The sequence below is a fragment of the Mus caroli genome, unplaced genomic scaffold (genome assembly GCF_978045245.1).
Source record: "Mus caroli unplaced genomic scaffold, Mus_caroli_1 scaffold_8, whole genome shotgun sequence".
Taxonomy (NCBI): Eukaryota; Metazoa; Chordata; class Mammalia; order Rodentia; family Muridae; genus Mus; species Mus caroli.
Window position 1 is genome coordinate 86,443,362 of NW_028227263.1, and position 20,530 is coordinate 86,463,891.

Sequence of the window (20,530 nt, forward strand, 5' to 3'; positions counted from 1 at the left end):
TGTTTATTTGTTTTGGTTTTTTGAGGTATGGGTGAGTTGTAATTCGATTATAGTTTGGTGGGACTTTTTGACATGGTTTTATTTTCTTGTTTTAGAGGGTTTTGTTGTTATAATAGATTTTGGTGGGGTTTTTTGGGGGAAAAATTAAACTTGCATGGTGGTTAAAAAAATTGAATTGGGAAGGACATTGGGGAAGGGAAGAAGATCAAAATATACTTAGATTTAAAACTCATTTTCGGGTTGGTGAGATGGCTCAGCAGGTAAGAGCACTGACTGCTCTTCCAGAGGTCCTGAGTTCAAATCCCAGCAACCACATGGTAGATCACAACCATCCGTAACAAAAATCTGATGCCCTCTTCTGGAGTGTCTGAAGACAGCTACAGTGTACACACATATAATAAATAAATAAATCTAAAAAAAAAAATCTGTTATTGGGGCTGGTGAGATGGCTCAGTGGGTAAGAGCCCCCGACTGCTCTTCCGAAGGTCCAGAGTTCAAATCCCAGCAACCACATGGTGGCTCACAACCATCCGTAATGAGATCTTGCGCCCTCTTCTGGAGTGTCTGAAGATAGCTACAGTGAACTTACATATAATAAATGAATAAATCTTAAAAAAAAACTCATTTTCAATAATAAATGAGAAAAATGGAAAAATGACAAAACATATCAAAACCAAAAACAACCAAAGAAAAAATGATCATATGGCATACAATAATTGATTTTACTTTTCTCATTTAAAATTAAAGGGATGTTCTCATCCCTGTATGCTCCCTTTTTACTCAAATACTAAAACTAAATATATCACATAAAATATATTATTTTTATATAATTCTGAATTGATTTCATCTCCCTATTTATACTCATTCATACATTCTTATGTTCCTAGGGTAAAAGGTTATGTTATTACATTTCTATAACAGATGATTCATATCTAAATATGAACTAGTTTGCTTTTGGACTAATATTTAGCCTATTGTTAAGCATAAGAGGAAATATACTACATTATGTAACTGATTCTCACCTGAAATTAGTATATTTTTCAGGGCATAATAAGGTTAGAATACTAGTGAAAGCCTAGGAGGACTTAAGGAAATAGAGCAGGGGATTTGTCTGAAGCATCAGCCTTAATAGATAATGATCAATCACACTTCATCAGAATTCAGTAAGTCCAGAGCTCTCTAGATTTGTAAGACCATTTGGGATTGGCATCGTGTATATCGATTTGGAGCAATTTGTAGTCCATAGCAATTCCTGGATGGTATCTAGGAGTTGAGTGCAAATCTGCTGAGACAGTTAAAAACTAGTACACAAAGAATGTTAATGTACTAAGAGGAAAATCTTTATTTTTTGGGTATATGTGATACTTTCAGGCCGATTGTCTAGTAGTTTGGTTTGTAGTAGTCCCAAGATTAGAGAAATCAGAGAGAGAGAGAGAGAGAGAGAGAGAGAGAGAGAGAGAGAGAGAGAGAGAGAGAGAGAAAGAGAGAAAGAGAGAGAGAAAGACCAGTCTCAGAGAGAGAACCCAGTCTCAGAGAAAAAGAAAATAAGCATAGAAATTTAAGATGTTGATTGAAAGAATATCTATGATATATTATGCTACTGTAACTAAAATATTCCATTTGACTATTTTTTATTTAAAGTAACTTGCTTTGTATTGTCTGTACATAACATTTATATAAATCTTGAGAAAACTAAGAACAGTATGAGATGAGAAGCAGTAATCCCTTTAGGAAATAGTATTATTTTTGCTGATCTTTTCCTGGGCTGTATTATTTTGATCCCCTTTTTTTAAGTATCAAGTGGCAAAAGTGATGCAGGAGAGATCTTAGGAAATTTCTCGATAAGCTTGCTTGTGTTTAAAGAATGGAGAGCCAAACACCAACTTCAGAACCATAATTTAATAAACTACATCACTATAAAAGAGTATTTCAACATTAGCCATAGCTAAAAGGCCCTTAATTCCTGCAAAACTGAAACCAGTGTCCTATTGAGGAACCAGAGAAAACAGGGAACAAAGAGAGCTCCCATACATATGCCAGCTCCAGAGGTGGACAGCAGTCAATAAAGTAGCAAGGTAGGAAAGACAGACAGCATCTCTGTGAGAAGAGACAAGAGATGTCTAAAATAAACTGTAGGAAGGTGGTGAGAAAAACTCTAGCTACTGAGAACAAAACTAGGAGCAGCTCAGAAGCTCAGAATGCATGATAGCTTAGACATTTCCATGGTAACACTCATGGTACATGGGGAGACACATGGTGAGGTTCAGTTTATCATGTTTTTCTATAACTGGAAAAGAATAATGGAAACATGAAAACACAAATAAATGAGTGACAATGAAAATGAGTCCAAGAACCACAAGACACGAATTGGTAGCTATCAAGACAAACAATATCTAGATAAGTTCTTGATCTTATATCAGCATCCTGTTATAGGTTAACAAACCGTGAGCAAGCAACACTATTTTCTCAGTCAGTTTCTCTTACTAGCAGGCTGAAACTTGTGGTTACAAAGAATGTATAAATTATTTTCCCATTTATCTTCAAAAGTAATCTTATAAAAACCTTAAAGAATCATAAATCTGAACTCATATAAAAAATCATTTCTACTTTAATTCTTCAGCATGCACATATAGTCAACATTGTTTTGTTAAATCATAAAAAGAAGCTGAGGGCAAAAAATCACCCTAAGAAATCAATTACCAGAGAACTGAAGGAGCTGAAGGGGTTTGCAACCCCATAGGAAGAACACCAATATCAACCAACCAGACCCCCCTCCAGAGCACCCAGGGTATAAACCACCAACCGAACAGTACATATGTAGCACAGGATAGCCTTGTCGGTCATCAATGAGAGGAGAGGCCCTTGGTCCTCTGAATGCTGAATGAGCCAGTGTAGTGGAATGCCAGGACTGGCAGGCAGGAGTGGATGGGTAGGTGGGGGAATACCCTCATAGAAGCAGAGAGGGGATGATATAGGGGGTGTCCAGTGTATAGGAAACTGGGAAAGCAGATAACATTTGAAATGTAATTGAAGAAAATATCCAAAAAATAAAAGATATCAATCAACAGTTTGGCATAAAAAAGAGGCAGGATAGCTAGTGTTGTTCTGACTGCCATTGTTCCTATTTCTTGACCTCAAAAAATCACTAGTCAATAATTAAGACTGTATTTTTCTGAACTTCAATTTGGTCTATAAATTTACTATATCAAAACCACTAACAAAAAACAAACATCATAGTGTAACTTCATTAAAAATCTAGTTTTCAAAGTACTTTCCAAGCATGGAGGTCATTGCTTTTTCCATGAGTAGAAACTAAATCATTAATCTGTTCAAAGAGAAGGCAGACTTAGAACAAGTGCCAGTGATACTGTACAGTAAGTGGCTGGTAGTTCCCTTTACATTTTCATACAATCTTTTTTTGTCATTTCTTTTGGTAACTGGTCAAGACATGGATACATATATATGGTTTACTAAAGCTTTAATTAATAATTAGTCAATAATTTTTTATTCAAAATTATTCAAAAAGCACTCAAATATGCACAGATATTTGTTTTTAAAACACTTTTATTTTAATACAGTTTAATTAAATAATAATTACATCATCATTGTATCATTTTAAAATTTCTTTTCTCCCTCTAGATCCATGAATTGGGCCCTCCTCACTCTTATATTGATACCTTCTTAAAAACATATACATCATACATACATTTCAAAATATTGGCTTATACAGTTGTCAAAATCAATTTTTATTAACTCTCCTGTTTCTAATATCTTATTGTCATTCTGTTGTAAATAATTTTTCATACTGTTTTTATCAATACTTAATGCATCTATATTATTGAACCCTGCTGTTCTGTCCATTGTTTTACTCTTTTAATCTTCCTAGACCATGGAAGATTATATTCCTCAAAATAGATGATCAGAAATACACTCACAGGAAACCAGAGCCTCAAAGTAATAATACAATGGGAAACTTGCTGAGGCCCTATAACATACAAAGTCTATATAGCACCAGTGTCATGGAGCACAATAACAGTAGCATACCTGTTAGGAAGAAAAGCCTGATCATGTAAGGGGATTTCCCAAATGGGTCAGGTGTTATTCTGAGAATAGCTCTAGTGTTCCTGTGATGGTATATTTAGTCTGAAGATCTAAAAACATTACTCGAGGGCAGAAATTGACAAAAAAAAATTCTTACAAATAGTATCAACGCTATTGTGACTAAACTGCTGGTTTTGTATATCTTAATTTTATTTAATGCAAAAGAATGCTATATTTGGGGGCTCATGCATATCCATCGATTTAAAAAAATACAAACAATAAAAGAGAAAGGAAGGAGGATGTTAGAAAGAAAAGAATAGAAGAAGGAAAGAATGGAAAGGAATGAAAGGAAGTTATAAGGGAACACATTTGAAAGGAAGAGTGGACTACTGAGAAATAAGGAAGGGCATTGTAGGTAACTGAAAAATGATGCATGGCATGAATGAGATCACTGGAAATTTGAACTTTATGATTTGTTCCAAGACTTTAAAAATTGAAAACTTAATAAAACTAAACTAAATTCATCTCATTCACCATTCTAGTTTAGAATGTGTAGTTGTGAAAAATCATGGACTAATCTGAACACGGAGAAAATATGGTTATATCATCTAAAAGTTCTAGGGTACAGATTATCACTGAAGAATGTCATGGCTGAAAACTGCGGAGAATCACTGAAGTGATGAATATGGAGCTAAACTTCTTTCTAACTTCCTCTCTATGGCTTACTAAACTATCTTTTATTTATTAGAGGATCACAGGCCAAAATGAAGGCTCTATTTAGAGAGGCAAGCAGAAATGTTTCAGGGCAATATATTTATGGTGCTATGACTGGAATAGCATAATTTCTCAGTGCATCGCTTTTACTATGCAGGGATCCTGCTTCACTAGCAAGTAATCCATTTAACAGTGAGGTATCCAAAAACAGAGTAAAAGAACAACTTGAGAGAGAAATTTTGTTGCCTGAGTTCACTGTTTAGCCATCACTCTAGGTTCTATAATATCCAAATCTAAACAAAGTGCACGATCAATTACCTGCCTCATTAATAAGAATTTTATTTTATATAATATAATGACTATAATGTGTAAAACCATGTATATGTTAGCATTCACATCAGCAACCTAAGATCTAAATTAAACTAGAGATTTTCTAGGGCTAATGTACAAACAAAATATCATTAACAATTTTTGATGAAAATTGTGTCATGGGGCTGCCTGTGCCCTGGACCACCCACTGCCAGGCCCTACTTCCCATTGGGGTTGGTGGTGAGGTGACAAAGAATCAAGGCACAGACTCCAGAAGCAGTTAAGAAACACCCCAGGAAGCTCATCCTAACCTTGCTGCAAGCTCTATCAATACCTTCGACCCATTTCCCATTGGTCCCAAGAAAGTGTCCCTTCTAAACAGCAGTTCCTGATTGGCTGTCATTGGCTGTTGCAGCAATTCTTGGTCTCTCAGGCAGTTCTAAGTTAGATCCTCCTGCATGAGATGCCTTTGCGTTTGTGTGGCCACCAGAATCTATGAAGAAGGGGTTACACTGATCCATATACATTTACATCCTTTTGTTTTTACTTTTTGACAGCATAGTGGAAGCTGGGGTAATATTGCCTTGACATTGTTAGCTCCACTTCAGAGGATTCCCAGCATAATTGATCGTGTCTGTCTTAGGTTGTCTTGTCTTCCAGGATCTTATGCATCATTGACCACCAGCCTCAAAGAAATATCACTCTGGAGGCAAGGGGGAGATGAGGAAGAGCCTACATAGTGGTCTCATGGATGTCTGCCATCCAAGCTTTGATCATCTAATTATGGGGTTGCAATCTGAATTTTTGAGAGCATTCAGCACCTTGAGAGTCACCTTATTTGTGGTGCACTGCCTGGAAATATGCTGCCTGATACACTTAAACAAAATTATTATTGGTATGACAAATCCCTCCTCATAATATAAGTGACTATCAATGAGGGGTCAAAAAGACTCTTAATATTGTCCCATAATGTTCCCAAGATTCCTACATTTAGAGAGAGCACAGATTGCCTGGTTATATTGAGGTTAGCTATGTTCTCGTGTAATAGCACAGATAATTAAGGAATTTGTCTGACCAGGTACCTTCAAGATATTGAGGCAACTGTTGTCAGGCTTCAGTGGTGTTATGTACCTGATTAAGGGATTAGGCAGATTGGAGAAACCTGGGGTATAAATAGAATCCTATCCCAACCAAGGGCTAACCGTTCTGCTAGTATGTCAACCTGTTGTTGTAAAATGTGGATACCTTGTTAAAGATGTTCATTTAGTACCTCAGGTCCCTGTAGTACCTCAGTTAACTTAGAGACAAAAGCATTATCAGTCTTAGCTGTAGTGGCTGTCTGGGTCAAGGCAACTACAGCTGTTGTTAACCTGGCAGAGCCTTCAGTGAAGGACACTGTGGTGGCAGCTGTAAAACCAATATTCCCCTTTTTCCTGGTATATGGGATGTAAGTGAGTCTGGGTCATCTGGGCCAGTGAGTATCAGCTTGAAACTTGGTGATATTTACCCAAAGCATCCAATTCCTATTCCCCATCAGAATAGCCATTGTTAAATACTGTTCAGGAGGTAATCAGGAGACATTTTCATTAAAACAGTTAAGGCTATCTCTGACAATGGAGCTATTCATGGCGAGAAAGAAGAAGGGACATTGGACACAGACTGGAGTGGCTTTCCAGCCAACCTGGATGCCAGTGGTCACATTCATGCAGTCACCCCAGTGCACACTTTCTCCAACAGGTTCATATGGAATTACACCACACTAAAGAGGCAGTCACCTTTTAGGAGAGTAAGGGGGCATAAGTCAAGACAATTAGAGAGGCCACATAAATCCCTATTGTTCATACTGTGGTCATAACAGCATCTAATGTGGTCCCTATTAACACAGAAAGTAATATTGGAAGCATCATGTGAGGTAAATTTTGATATGCCAAGTGTGAGGTTAGAAGACAATATTGGATATTCCCTAGCTAATTTTATGCCTAGTGCAGTCTGGCAGTGCTCTCAAGGGATAGGAAGTTCTACAATAGTGGTCATTTGAGGGGTCTTAGGACAGTGAGACAGAGGTGGATGTGATATCTTTCAGGATTTTTAATCAATACGGGAATGTGAAGTTCCATGCCTGACATGGTTTATATTACTGTGAACGTCCCACATGACCATATTGTGTAGTTGAATACAAGGACGGATGGATGAGACATTGGTGGTAAATCAGAGAATTTCATCAGAGGGTCAGGTGCCTTCTAATCACTGTGTAGTAGTGACAAGTTCAAGAAATGCAAACATGTTGAAAGAGAATAAACAGGGTAAGTTAGGGAGTTAACAGTCATAGGCAAATAATGGGGTCTGGGAGGAGCAGGGCCACCAAAGCCCAAAGATGATAAGTCTTCCCAGGCTAAAGAAAAATTAATAATACCAGCATTATGATATGCCTCCGCATTCTGTCTTCTTCTGGCTTCTTTAATGCCCCCTGGTCTGTGGCTGGACAAATATATCTTGAGGGTACCATATTGTCACACTTGCATTCTGGGGGAAACACAAACATAACTTTGCCCCCTTGACATAAAAAGAGTGGGTTGTTGTCTTTGAAAGACTATTGAGTCCCTTCATCTAACCAATGGGTGGGGAGTGCTCCATTGCAAAAACACCCAATGTTTGTAAGCAGGGCCCATTCCTTTCTCTTCAAAATGGAGAAAGTTCACTTTGATCATTACCTCCCCTAATGATAGATGTGGATTTTTTTTTTTTTTTTAGGGTTCTGTGGAGGTGACTCAAGCAAGTGCTTCTTTCAAGTATTTAATCTTTCGAAGATTGCTTGGCCTTGAGGATTATAGGCTATCCCAAAGAAGTGTCTGATCCTCCATAAGAATAAAAAGGAGATGAACAGCTGATATGAGTAAGCAGCCCCATTGTCAGTCTTCAGTGCCCAAGGCACTCTCATTATGAATTTTACCAATTTCATGGCCTTAATAGCATGAGAAGTCTTTTTACCTGCCATGGCCACAGTGTATATGAAGGCAGAGTAAGTATATATCATCACATGTATTTACCTAAAATTACCAAAGGCTGGATAATGGATGATATCCATTTGCCAGATTGCATTGGGGAGTAGACCTGTATGGTTAACTCTTGATCTGCCAAGGGGCCACAATGCTCTAAGCAGTGAGCACATTTCACAGGAACTTGCAAGATATTTATAGTGTTACATAAGCAATTCTGACAAGACCTTATGTGAATTCTGAGAGGAAAGTTTAAACTGCTGTTTTAAGTTAATATTATAGCTTGTTCTAGCAATTCCATGTATACAGCCCATTCTGCCATAACACTGCTAAGACCCCTTAAGGAAATACAGAATCATGGCCTGGAGGGGGTTGCTTGGATCATGCCTTTCCAGTGTTGATAAAGAAAGAAGCATCATAACTTTCTATAGAAGGTTGCTAGCTTCAGATATTAATTTAACCCTGACAGAGGGGCTAATAGGCCCCTCCAAGAGAGAAAAGAAGTGCCTCATATCCTTGTCCAAAATAGATAGGAAAGGTTTTAGCCAGTTAATAGTTCCACACAATTGTTATAGTTCTAAAAGGGAGTAGGATTTTTTACCATGGTGGATAAGGCCAGGGGCTTAATCTTGTTAGAAGTAGAAAAGCTGGGTTCTGATGATGGTGAGTGGTCCTTGTTTCTGTTAGTAAGATTCTTACGTTTACCTTTCACCATCTGGTAATCTCTGGAGTTAGTTGTTATAGTTGTCTCTGTTTAGAGATTGTTCCTCTGGTGATTTTGTTACCTTGTATGAGCAGACCTGGGAGACTAGCTCTCTCCTCTGAGTTTCAGTGGTCAGAGCAGTCTCTGCAGGCAAGGTCTCCTTTTTCATGGAAGGTGCACAGTTATCTGGTGTTTGGACCTCCTCCTGGCTGAAGATGAAGGCCCAAAACAGGATCTTTCCCAGAAGCTGTGTTGCTTTGGCCTGTCACAGAAGCCGTTGTTTCAGTAGTCCACACTCTCACCTGTGTAGACTACTTTCTGCGGAGTCCCAGAACCAAGGTGGTTCCCGCGGAACCTGAGGTAGAAGCCTCTCAGGCCGAGCGGACAACTGTGCTCTGACCAGGAAGGTGCTCACAGTCAGCTATTGGATGGATCACATGGCCCCCAATGGAGGAGCTAGATAAATTACCCAAGGAGCTAAAGGGAACTGCAACCCTATAGGTGGAACAATATGAACTAACCAGTACCCCGGAGCTCTTGTCTCTAGCTGCATATGTATCAAAAGATGGCCTAGTCAGCCATCACTGCAACGAGAGGCCCATTGGACTTGCAAACTTTATATGCCCCAGTACAGGGGAACCCCAGGGCCAAAAAGGGGGAGTGGGTGGGTAGAGGATTGGGGGGGTGGGTATGGGGGACTTTTGGGATAGCATTGAAAATGTAAACGAGGAAAATACCTAATAAAAATAAATTAAAAAAAAAGAAATTTATTAGGTTAAAATTGATTTTAAACTACTCATTATCTATAAAACATATTTCTAAAACTAAAAAAAAAAAAAAAAAAGAAGAAGTAGAAAAGCTCAGGAAGGCATATGGAAGCACTCTCTGAATCTTTTCAGGAACAATCCTCAAGTTGAATTTTCCCAAGTTAAGCAACAATTGAGAGAATACCTCTACTGCGCAGTTTAGTGTCAGCTTGACACAGCTGGTGTTATCACAGAGAAAGGAGCTTCAGTTGAGGAAATGCCTCCATGAGATCCAACTCTAAGGCATTTTCTCAATTAGTAATCCAGGGGGAAAGGTTCCTTTTGGATGGGACCATCTCTGGGCTGGTATTCTTGAGTTCTTTAAGAGAGCAGGTTGAGCAAGCCAGGGGAAGCAAGCCAGTAAAGAACATTTCTCCATGGCCTCTGCATCAGCTCCTGCTTCCTGACCTGTTTGAGTTTCAGTCCTGACTTTGTTGGTGATAAACAGCAGTACGGAATTATAAGCGGAATAAACCCTTTCCTCCCCAAATTGCTTCTTGTTCATGATGTTTGTGCAGGAATAAAAACCCTGACTAAGACAATACCCTTTCAAGATCTGGTAGGCTAAGGTGTGCAAGCATAATATCATCCATGTAATGGATTACAAAGACATCTCTGGGGACTCCTGTATGGCTTTATCCTGACAAATTGCCAGGCTATTTTCACACCTGTGGCAGAACTGCTCACTTATATATTTTAGCTGGTTAGTTAATATTAGGCTCTGATACTATGAAGGCAAAATGGCATCTATTCTGGGAAACCAGAGGGATTTGGATAAAAGCAATCCTTAATATCTAAGTACATGGTAATTGGTTGGGATAGCACTAGGAAGAGGCAGTCCTACTTGAGTGTTCATCACTTTTTCCATATGTTCATTAACAGGTCTCAGATCCTGTAGAAGCCTATATTTCCCTGATTTCTTCTGAATGACAAAAATATTTATTATTCTTCTTATTATTACAATAATAAAAAGTATTATGTATGCTGCTCAAGGATTTCAAATTACTCAAAGATAATTGTTCCAAGACTAGTTCCTTTGAAACAAAAAGCCTAGGTTCCAAAATGGTCCACTGATCCACCCAGATGTTAGCTTCAGACAGCCAGGCCAAAGGTATAAGGTCAGGTACCTTGATGGCAATTGGTGCTGGGTGGACAGTCGCCATTATATTTGGGGGGTAATCACTGGCTTTGTGACCTGTGCAATCCAGTTGGTCATACTTAATCTAGTAAGTATGGCATCCCTGTGTTCTAGAATATCTTTATCCCATAGTTGTACAAGTACTGCTGACAGACAGGTCAGGTAGTCATTTTGTTGGCTTGGTAGCTTCCAAATTCTGTATTGGAGGGACCAGACCAGAATCTCCAGTGGGGGAACCTAATTACTTATTTTTTTATTATTATAGTGACATCTCCCCTGTGTCAAGTAACCCTTTAATGGGTATACCATCTAAATATACAGTCATCACCAGGGAGTGTAGAAATAACAAGTTCCAAAGGACTACTGGCCAAGCAGGGTTCACTTTTACTGGCAAGGCTGAGGGGTGAAGTTTTTGAAGTTTAAATTGTCTTCCTGCTTTTGAAAACAACAGTTCTTGGTCCAATGGAAAACTTTGTTAAATGAGGACATCTGTTCTTGGGCCTAGCTGAGGAGCAGTGCTGTCTGAGATGACCAGGTTTGCCAGAGTCCCAATAGGTGTGATCAAGGTGCCCTTCAGGAGAAGGATGTGTCCTCTGTACACACTCCATATCCAAAGCAGCAGTGGAGGCATACAGGACAGTAATAGGGCCCACACCAGGATCTAAATCATGAGTGTCAACAGCCCATTTTTGCATATCATCATTCGTTATGACTTCTACAACATGGCCAATGGGGGCATTAAGGCCCAAACATGCAAGTTGCTTAATGTCTTTGTTTAGGCCAGCAATGAATCACCTTTTCACTGCCTCAGTCACAGGGACAGGATGTCTGTGAGTACTCCCCACACTGCTGGACAGGATTGCAAAAGTAAAGTGAAGAGTCCTGAGATGTTCAAGCCTTAAGGGCCTTACAAGCAAGATCAGCAACATAGTTAAAGTAAGCATGCAGTCCAATAGTGGCCTCAGTGATAGGGTTACTATATGGCCAGTAAGCATGTTAAAAGTAATGTTAAGATTATATTCCAGGTTAATACTACCATGATTATCAGCCAAGCCATTATATCCAGATCTTCAATTAAAAATGATGGAAGGGTCAAGCACTGCCTTTGGGAGATTATACTAGTCATAATAGGTCTGGAGGTACATAGCCCATTGCTTAAGTACATTTTCAAAATAAGGGAAATTTGTGCCAGAGTTGTTGGCAGTTTTTCTGATTAGTGCCGAGTCTACAAGATCCAGGGCCTAGTCACCTAATGAGGACCAAGGCTGACAGGGAAAGCCTCAAGATGTACCTGAGGGTGATGAGGCTCCCCTGAGAAAGGCAGTCCCACATGGGTGACTAGGATGATAGGAGTGACTACAGCAGGAGTGAGAACCAGAAGGCAAAGTCCCCCTAAATCAGGACAGGGTTAAGCTGGGAGTACCTCTGAATGGGTAGAAGTGGAAGGGCTATGAGAAATTGACAGCAGGGCTAGATGACAGATGATGGCCAGAACTTGAAGGCCAGAAGGCCAGAGCAGAGGTGGCACACATGCTCATCACTGAGATCAACCTGTTTTGCCCAGAGAAAGTGGGTTGGGGTCATTAATGGAAAGCTGAATATTAGCATGATCCTGGCAGTGTTTGTTATGGACAGCCACCATTTCCTCTAGGAAAGAATTCTAAAGACTGGCAATGATTGCAAAGCAGATGAGGACAAAGAACAAGGGAGGGGTAGTCCTAGACTCTACCTCTTGCTTGTGGGAAAGGAATAGAACACACATTAAAATGTCAAGGTTCCACAAGTTCTACAGCAATATCCAGGGCATCAAAATAATTGCTGCCTCCCAAAATTGGTCCATGTTATGAGTTTTAACGTTGAGATCACATGTAACCAGAAGGGTTTAGAGTGCCCCATGTGAGGTTCTTTGTCAGTGGCTGATCCTCAATACCATCAGTTGGGAGATTAAATCCAATGCCAGGTTCTGGGATCAATCCAAGCTGAAGGTATAAGTGAGCAGCTCATTGAGACAAATAGACAAAGACAAAGAAGGAAGACAAGATTGCCAGTGTATGCTCACCCAGAAGAACAAAGACCAAATTAGAATGATAGCCACCACACACTCATCCTCTAACCAATACCAAAAGTAAAATTATGAAAGTCATCTGGATTAACAGACAAAAAGGACAACAGAAATTAGGTCTGTATGCTTACCTTCATGTGATCAACATCATAAAACACTGAGGGGGGCAACTAACCAAAGAAGTAACAAAAGGGGGCACGACAGAAGTACCATGAGAAGAAGAGAAAATCTGGTTAAACTGTAAGCACTGTCCATACAGGAAGGGGAAATAAAGAGAGAACCCAGAAAAGGACGTTTGGAAGCAGAATACAATGAAGTCATCTATAGACCACGTTGGGTGCCTGATGCTGCCTGTGCTCTAGACATTCTGCTTGCCAACTATACTTGTCCTTAGTGGTTAGAGGTGACATCTCACAAAATCAAGGCATAGACTCCAGGGGCAGGTGAGAAATGCCACAGCAAGCTTGCCTGAACACTGCTGCAAGGTTTGAATACCTTTGGTACCAAGAAAGCATCCCTTCTAAACAGAAGTTCTCTATTGGCTGGCATTATCTTCTTCAGCAATCCTTGGTCTCTCAGGCAGTCTTCAATTAGTTCCTCCTCAGTAGATGACTTTGGGGCTGTTTAGCCTCTGGTGTTTATGCAAAGGAAGCTGTTCCATTCAACACACATCATGTATGTATATTGTGGAAGACCCCTGCCACATAGAATTTCATCAATCATATACAATAAAATCTCTAAGAATGGGTAATGGTTACATGATGTAATTTTCTACTTGTTTATATAGAATAGTGTTTATCAATTGAAAGAGACTTGGAAGGTATTCGAAACTAGACTGATTGTAGATATTAACTTTGAGAGAAACACAAATTACTTATGACATCCACATGCAGAACATTTCTGAATCTATATTTTATATGCATGAAACCAGTCAGTCACATTAGTGCTAAACTTTTGAACAAGGAGCTATGATTATCACATAGACAAAAGGAGGAGTCAGGTGTCGTGTCATACAGCTGATTCAGTGGGATTAGGTGTTCTGAATAGTATTAAGAACTACAAGAACTATAGCTGTGCAGTTCTTCAGTATAAAAATGTCTTGTGGGAAAAGGCTATAATGGACAATTTCTGCAGAAGCAAGACTTGCCATAGCCCTAAACCTCACATAGGCTGGCTGGCAGTCAAGGTAAGGAAGGGCTAGAGAGCTTTAGACAGTGTAAATTTAAGCTTTGAAAAGGGTCAGTTTGCTCTCATGTTCAATACCATACTAAGCATAAGAAGGACAGTATTTTGTGATTGTGTTACCTCACCCATGATGATATCCTCCAGCTCCACCCATTTGCCTAAGAATTTCATAAATTTATTGTTTTAATAGCTGAGTAGTACTCCATTGTGTAAATGTTTCACATTTTCTGTATCCTTTCATCTGTTGAGGAAACATCTGGGTTCTTTCCAGCTTCTGGCTATTATAAATAAGGCTGATATGAACATAGTGGAGCATGTGTCCTTATTACATGTTGGAACATCTTCTGGGTATATGCCCAGGAGAGGTTTTGCTTGTCATAATTGGGAGGAGAGGCCCTTGGTCTTGTGATTATTATATGTCCCAGTATGGGGAGTACCAGAGCCAGGAAGCAGGAATGGGTGGGTTGGGGAGCAGGGTGGGAGGAGGGTATAGTGGACTTTTGTGATAGCGTCTGAAATGTAAATGAAAAAATATCTAATAATAATAAAAAGAACATCTTTTTAAAGGATGGTATTAATAAGTTCTATGCCAAAAAAGCAAGAGAAATATTTTTTATCAAGTTTAAGGGATTAATGCTTTGAAGCTCATAATATTATCTGGAGAAACCAATCTGATCATAATTTTTTTTATTTTTCGGGAATGGATGGTTGCATTTCTGTTAAGTCCAAAATCAATGGAGTAGGCACAATCAATTCTAAATGACAGGACTACTTTTCAGAGGTGGAAGTTGGTCACTTTGCTGAATAAGGCAAATGGTATCTCCAGGTTTTAGAATATGATTTTTTCAAATACAATGGTCTATTATATTGACAGGATTTAGAACAATGTAATTGATCCACTGGATGAAAAAGATAAGCATGATAACCTTCTCTCCTCACATATACAGCTGCATAGATACAAATGCAGGTTCACCAGAGTAGAATGAAGGGTGATTATTTTCTGAGTCTATGAACTTATTTCATCCTTCCTCCCACTCTGTCACTTTTGAGCAGATCTTCATCATCACGCAGACTACATACTTTATTCATCCCCAAAAATAGTATCAAACAGATCTTTCCATGTTATTGAGCACTAAAGCTGCTATGGTGAGAAAGCACATGTCCATCTTTCTCTTTGACCTGGTGGATCAGACTGAGATTCAGAAATGTTGGGCATTTTCCCCGCACACTATCAACACCCAAGCATGAACTAGAGGCATTGTTTGTCATCCTTCTCACTTTTACCCTAGCACAAATGCTTTACATTTTTCTGATGGGTTTATTATGTGGACCTTGATATAGCCATTCTCATGTATACAACATGCATATCATATCACCTCTCTGTGCACACAAACACACTCAGTGATTATTTTACTCCCCACAACTATTCTTCCTGCTTTGACATTGACTCCTCCTGAATTATTTGAACTGTTTAATCCTATGCTTTCCCCTTAAACATGGGGATTATCTGTGTCAATAAAGGGCAGCGAGAAACAGGAGCTCTAACAGCCCTTTGTCCATTTTTGAAAATCTATTCCATGAAAAAAATCTGTGTGATAAATTGGCCTCATCCAGTAACCTTAAGCTTATAAACGCTTACATCAATAGGGTGTCTTGACAATACCTTTGTTATTTCTAGGATCATAGACATTTATCACTATGAACATTCACTGCTGCCATCTGACTTATACCTTTGCAATCTCTGTGCATTATGCCAGTCTCTGTGAATTCAAATGTGGATCAGTTTTTGTTGTATTTTGAAGTCTTTGCTTCCCAGATGTTTTCCATTCTCATTGGATGTTATTACTTTTCTGTCTCCTTTTCTACAAAATTCCTTGATGACTCAAGGCAGGTATTAAATGGAGATAGTGTATTAAGGATTGAGTGGTCCAAGTTTTGTACCTCTCTGTATACTGTCCAGTTGTGGGTCTATGTATTCATCCTCATCTACCACAGGAGTTAGCTTCTCTGAAATAGCCAAGCAACTCTTTCATCAATGAATATAGAAGAATGTCACTAGGAGTCATTTTAGAGTTGTTTCCTTGGAATAGTAGTAACATTTGATTTTTCCATAGATTTATCATGTCTAAAATCCATATATCCACAGTTAACCATAATGGAAATTATTGATGACATGAGAGAAAACTTATTCACAGAGTTGAATCCTAAGGGAAGAAACTTAGGATGGTTATGTTAGTAGAGTTTTCTCTTATTTTATATCTCATTTCTACAATGGGATCTCAACTATATTAACTAATATACATGAATGATTATAAAAAACTTAAAGCTGTGACAAAATACTATCACTATTTTCCTAATCATTTTTTGAATTATCTAATGATTGAGGCAAATGATTGATTTTGACAGTAAATTTTACAAAATATTAAGAGTTAGTTTTAGTTACCTACAAATAATCTATGGGATTATGTATATTTTATTCTCTTATATTACTCATTTATTACCAGATAATATTCTTACTCTTTTTACCTAAAGCATTCTAGACAAAAAGTGAATTAACCATTTATTTTTGTCCTTGGAAAAATCAACTTTTTATTTAAAAATATTTAAAATTTAGTAAAAAAATTGACACAGAATAACCTAATCTATATAGTACAATGCACTTTTATAATGATTACAGATATGAGTAAAATTTCTCATTAGTAGCATATACACTAGCATTCAGTGCTTCACCTGGAGTGAAAAAAATATTACCAGTCCTTTAATATTGCTGTGAAGACTTACATCCTAAAAGATCTTGTAAATCTCAAGCCACAATCAGCATACATCTTGTTTTATGAGTGTATTTTTTCAGTTAATTATTTAACATTAAGAAACATTCTAAAGCCTAAACTTATCCTCCTATTTATGTAAAATGAACTTCTGTATAAATGTATAGATCTCACGATTAAATAGTTTTACTGATAAACTGTTTTTCTTTTTGTGATCTGCCTAAGAACTTAGGACGAGCTCTTCACCTATTTAATAAGAAAATTACACAGACACACAGAGGCATAACTAGACAGTAATAATTTAGAAAAATGTGCTTTCTTTCTTTCTTGGTTGCTTGATTGCTTTCAGCTTTCCTTATTAGTTTCTTTTCTGTTTGTTATATACACTTTTTTATTGTTTCATATCATTGCATATTCATTGGCTATATTTTTAAATCTAGATATTTTGTGAATAACTTTTCTTTCAGGAGAAATGCAATATTTCTTAAACTAGATGTTATTTATCTTTCTTGCCACAGAGGAAAACTATATATTTCATTTTCTTTTTTTCCATAATTTTTATTGGGTATTTATTTCAATTACATTTCCAATGCTATCCCAAACGTCCCCCACATGCTCCCCTACCCACCCACTCCTATATCTTGGCCCTGGCATTCCCCTGTACTGAGGCATATAAAGTTTGCATGACCAATGGGCCTATCTTTCCAGTGATGGCCTACTAGGCCTTCTTCTGATTCATATGCAGCTAGAGACACAAGCTCCAGGAGGGGGTACTGGTTAGTTCATATTGTTGTTCCACCTATAGGATTGCAGATCCCTTAAGCTCCATAAGTACTTTCCATAGCTCCTCCATTGGGGGCCCTGTGATCCATCCAATAAATGACTGTGAGAATCCACTTCTGTGTTTGCCAGTCCCCGGCATAGTCTCACAAGAGACAGGCATATCTGGGTCCTTTTAGCAAAATCTTGCTAGTGTATGCAATGGTGTCAGCATTTGGAAGTTGATTATATATTGCCCTGAGGACAATATCTAGTAAATGTTCAAAGATCTGGAATCAGCTTGTGTCCCTTCTATTCTAATCTTGAAAAAAGTACCAAGAATGTCAGGTGTTTTCTTCATTAGATATTAATGAAATCCCTCTTCCATACATGACAATGTTTGTTGTATGTTTCCCCCATGGCCGCATGCTTTTAATAAAAATAATAGTTTCATAAATTTATATAGGTAATTTTATAGTCACTTTAACCACATTTTACATCATTATTACTCTTCATTCTACTTAAACCCTATATTCTAAATCCTCTTACTACTTTATTTTCTTTTTGAAAGAATTTTTGACAACTTTATAAAATTATTCTACAATAATACTAAATTAACATAATTTCTATATTTCAATTCTGAATATTCTGCACTCCTCTTTAAAACTCATTAACTTCTCTTTAAAATTATTGTTCCATATTAACACACATAAAACATGTATACATTTGATTATGGACACAACTCTACAGTTGGTGGAACCTCGGATATAGAACTAATAAACTAGGCATGCTAATGTCCCAGACTGCAGCAGGTTATACTCTGAGGGTTAACAAGTGTTACTGGAGTAAAGGCCTCATGAATTCAAGCTGTATACAACACAAGAATAAGCTACATGTGGCAAAAACATGTTTTTAAAAGGCATGTGTGTAGTTTAAACATTTAATTAAATACTGACACAAGGGAAAAAAAGAGAAATCTCAGGAAATACACTACTATGCACTACACCTATGAGGAGCATGAAAACATACTCTACAGTTCTGTCTTCTGAAGAAATCTAATTTGCAAAACTCATGATTTGTTTTTTATTGTAATGTTTTATTCTGTTTTTTCTTTATCCTGGCGTATTCTCATGAGCATTCAGAATTCTGCTAAAGGTCTCCATTTCTTGATCCTCTTCCCGACATTTTTTGAACATTGAAAAAAATGATTAATTTTTAGGAAACATGCATAAATACACCATGAAATTAGATTCTTAATATTTATCCACAGTGATGCCGTACAAAATATTGTGTAAAAGCTAAGTTTTACCCATATTTCATAAAGAAAACTATTCCAGGTAGTCCAGTGACTAAGTAAGGTAAGACAGTGACAAGGACATAGCTAGTTTGGTCTAGCATTTAACTCAAGCACAATCTGAGAATCAGCACAAGTTCAGGGACAGCCTTCAAAATATGATAAAACTTTGATTATTTTTCTTGATTTCTTTTTTTTTATTTATTCCCTCTGTACTACCATTACTGCTTCTCTTCCATAATCACTCCTCCATGCCCCCTCCCTTTCCTTGGTCCCCTTCCTTGGAGTCCTTCACTTGGTATCCACCCACGTCAGCACATCTAGTGTATGCCAGTCTAGGCACATCTACTCTGCCTTAGGCCAGACTAGATAACCCAGATAGTAGAACATACCCCCACAGGAAACAGTTTTTTGGACAGCCACCAGTCCAGTTGTTCAGGACCCACATGACAACCTATCTGCACATATGCTACATATTATCAGAGGGGAGGGGTAATGCTAGGTCCAGCCCATGTATTTCCTTTGGTCGTTGGTTCAGTCTCTGACAGCTAGAGTGTTCATGTTAGATGATACCACTAGCTGGTTAATCCAAAACTTTCCATTGGCTTTTACTTATTTTTAAGTAGAGTTCTCTTGTAGATACCTCAAAACACCTCTAAATCCTGCAAAACTATAGTGCACTAGTCTTATGCATGATAGGTTTTTTTTATATGATTTAACAAGGGCTTATACTTAGGTCTTCATGTGAAAAATGGCCAATATATGAACTGAGCCATACCTATAGCTCATTTGATTTTTTTTACATTTTATTAATATATGTATAAAGTCGTAAATTTCTGTCCTTATCAGCTGTTTGACTAGTTTCATTATCAAAACCATCATGTAAAATTGTGGGGAAAAATGATTTAAAATGTATTTTTATCATAGTTTGAATTAACTATTTAAATATTTCATTTCTTAACCAGGAAATTAATCCTGAATGCTCATGAGTAGAACATAAGGAGCAACCACACGAACTTGGAAGGGGACACTGTTCTGCTGATTCGTGAGTTCAGATTTCACCCTCAGACCTGATCTACATCTACTTCTTTGGCTAGAAGACTGTAAGTAAAGGCATAACACATATAGCAGGATGTGTTCATTGGTTTAATGTTGACAACAATCCATAAAAATAATAACACTAGAAAAATATAAAAATAAATGGATAATTATTTCATTGGTATTTTGGGAAGAGTATTCACTGCAATTTGCAAAACCACATGCACTATATTACTCAGGGTTCTCAATAGGAACCTTGAGCTTTAAGATGGCAGCCTGAGAAACATTTTTACATTGTGTCTATAGCAAAGGAACATATAAATACTCCTATATAGTTCAAGTTTTCTCTTCCTTTCATTTTATCATGTTTGTATTACTCAAAGTTTGGTATATATACCAAAGACATATATATAGAGAGTTCATGTTATATGATGCCACTAGCTGGTAAATAAAAAACTTTCCATTCGCTTTTACTTGTTTTTAAGTAGACTTCTCTTGTAGATACTTCAAAACAACTCCAAACTCCAAATCCTGTAATAATATATATATATATATATATATATATATATATATATATTATATCATGATGATAATCAACACACCAACCTAACATTTTTATTTTTTAATGTTGAATTGAATCATGTTGTCTCACATATGCTAAGCCACCACTCTTTAATGAGTGTATATGTGCAACCCCTTCTTAATCTGTCATAGAGT

The 20,530-nt window shown here is 37.6% G+C and overlaps 1 long non-coding RNA gene across 16 annotated transcripts in view; it reads left to right on the forward strand.

Annotated features, from left to right (window-relative positions):
- Positions 1-20,530, forward strand: part of LOC115031543 (uncharacterized) — a 513,648-nt gene that overhangs the window by 222,715 nt on the left and 270,403 nt on the right. For 15 of the 16 annotated variants that reach the window (XR_015047929.1, XR_015047933.1, XR_015047920.1 and 12 more), the window contains 2 exons: positions 7,816-7,957; positions 19,741-19,878. This is a non-coding gene — a long non-coding RNA (uncharacterized LOC115031543). The remainder of the gene's footprint in view (positions 1-7,815; positions 7,958-19,740; positions 19,879-20,530) is intronic. The other variant, XR_015047923.1, reaches the window with a different exon arrangement.